Below are 2,500 nucleotides of genomic sequence, written 5' to 3' on the forward strand. Positions count from 1 at the left end.
GGTCTGCAGGTTCGGCTGGTGCTGGGGTTCCTGGATGGTGGAGGTTAGGGGCCGGAGATAGGGGGCAGCTAACAGGTGTGTGGGTGGCCGAGGCAGGGGCTCCAAATTGGGGTAAAAGTGAGGTGGAGGGCCCCCTGGAGGTAGGGGGCCGATAGCAGGTGTGTGTGGCCGAAGCAGGTGCTCTAAATTGGGTAAAAGGGAGGTGGAGAGCCGCCTGGAGATAGAGGGCCGCTCCCCGGTGTGTGTGGCCGAAGCAGGGGCTTTAAATCGGGTAAAAGGGAGGTGGAGAGCCGCCTGGAGATAGGGGGCCGCTCCCAGGTGTGTGTGGCCGAAGCAGGGGCTTTAAATCGGGTAAAAGGGAGGTGGAGAGCCGCCTGGAGATAGGGGCCCGCTCCCAGGTGTGTGTGGCCGAAGCAGGGGCTTTAAATCGGGTAAAAGGGAGGTGGAGAGCCGCCTGGAGATAGGGGCCCGCTCCCAGGTGTGTGTGGCCGAAGCAGGGGCTCTAAATTGGGTTAAAAGTGAAGTGGAGAGCCGCCTGGAGATAGGGGCCCGCTCCCAGGTGTGTGTGGCCGAAGCAGGGGCTTTAAATCGGGTAAAAGGGAGGTGGAGAGCCGCCTGGAGATAGGGGCCCGCTCCCAGGTGTGTGTGGCCGAAGCAGGGGCTTTAAATCGGGTAAAAGGGAGGTGGAGAGCCGCCTGGAGATAGGGGGCCGCTCCCAGGTGTGTGTGGCCGAAGCAGGGGCTTTAAATCGGGTAAAAGGGAGGTGGAGAGCCGCCTGGAGATAGGGGCCCGCTCCCAGGTGTGTGTGGCCGAAGCAGGGGCTTTAAATCGGGTAAAAGGGAGGTGGAGAGCCGCCTGGAGATAGGGGCCCGCTCCCAGGTGTGTGTGGCCGAAGCAGGGGCTCTAAATTGGGTTAAAAGTGAAGTGGAGAGCCGCCTGGAGATAGGGGCCCGCTCCCAGGTGTGTGTGGCCGAAGCAGGGGCTTTAAATCGGGTAAAAGGGAGGTGGAGAGCCGCCTGGAGATAGGGGGCCGCTCCCAGGTGTGTGTGGCCGAAGCAGGGGCTTTAAATCGGGTAAAAGGGAGGTGGAGAGCCGCCTGGAGATAGGGGCCCGCTCCCAGGTGTGTGTGGCCGAAGCAGGGGCTTTAAATCGGGTAAAAGGGAGGTGGAGAGCCGCCTGGAGATAGGGGCCCGCTCCCAGGTGTGTGTGGCCGAAGCAGGGGCTCTAAATTGGGTTAAAAGTGAAGTGGAGAGCCGCCTGGAGATAGGGGCCCGCTCCCAGGTGTGTGTGGCCGAAGCAGGGGCTTTAAATCGGGTAAAAGGGAGGTGGAGAGCCGCCTGGAGATAGGGGGCCGCTCCCAGGTGTGTGTGGCCGAAGCAGGGGCTTTAAATCGGGTAAAAGGGAGGTGGAGAGCCGCCTGGAGATAGGGGCCCGCTCCCAGGTGTGTGTGGCCGAAGCAGGGGCTTTAAATCGGGTAAAAGGGAGGTGGAGAGCCGCCTGGAGATAGGGGCCCGCTCCCCGGTGTGTGTGGCCGAAGCAGGGGCTCTAAATTGGGTTAAAAGTGAAGTGGAGAGCCGCCTGGAGATAGGGGCCCGCTCCCAGGTGTGTGTGGCCGAAGCAGGGGCTTTAAATCGGGTAAAAGGGAGGTGGAGAGCCGCCTGGAGATAGGGGCCCGCTCCCCGGTGTGTGTGGCCGAAGCAGGGGCTCTAAATTGGGTTAAAAGTGAAGTGGAGAGCCGCCTGGAGATAGGGGCCCGCTCCCAGGTGTGTGTGGCCGAAGCAGGGGCTTTAAATCGGGTAAAAGGGAGGTGGAGAGCCGCCTGGAGATAGGGGCCCGCTCCCAGGTGTGTGTGGCCGAAGCAGGGGCTTTAAATCGGGTAAAAGGGAGGTGGAGAGCCGCCTGGAGATAGGGGCCCGCTCCCAGGTGTGTGTGGCCGAAGCAGGGGCTCCAAATCCGGTAAAAGGGAGGTGGAGAGCCGACTGGAGATAGGGGGCGGATAGCAGGTGTGTGTGGCCGAAGAAGGGGCTCTAAATCGGGTAAAAGGGAGGTGGAGAGCCGCCTGGAGATAGGGGCCCGCTCCCAGGTGTGTGTGGCCGAAGCAGGGGCTCTAAATTGGGTAAAAGGGAGGTGGAGAGCCGACTGGAGATAGGGGGCCTCTCCCAGGTGTGTGTGGCCGAAGCAGGGGCTCTAAATTGGGTTAAAAGTGAGGTGGAGGGCCCCCTGGAGGTAGGGGGCCGATAGCAGGTGTGTGTGGCCGAAGAAGGGGCTCTAAATCGGGTAAAAGGGAGGTGGAGAGCCGCCTGGAGATAGGGGGCCGCTCCCGGGTCTCTGGGTCCGAAAAAGGGGTTGAAATTCGGGTAGAGTTGGGCCCCGCTCCTCGGCCTCTCTGGTGTTTGGGTTAAGTCCCCAGGACCAGAGAGGGGGAACAGCGGGGGCAGTGGCCCCGCTTCTCGGCCTCTCTGGTGTTTGGGCGAGTGACACGGTAAGGGGTGGTTTTGCA

The sequence above is a fragment of the Centroberyx gerrardi genome, chromosome 21 (genome assembly GCF_048128805.1).
Source record: "Centroberyx gerrardi isolate f3 chromosome 21, fCenGer3.hap1.cur.20231027, whole genome shotgun sequence".
In the NCBI taxonomy this organism is placed as follows: domain Eukaryota; kingdom Metazoa; phylum Chordata; class Actinopteri; order Beryciformes; family Berycidae; genus Centroberyx; species Centroberyx gerrardi.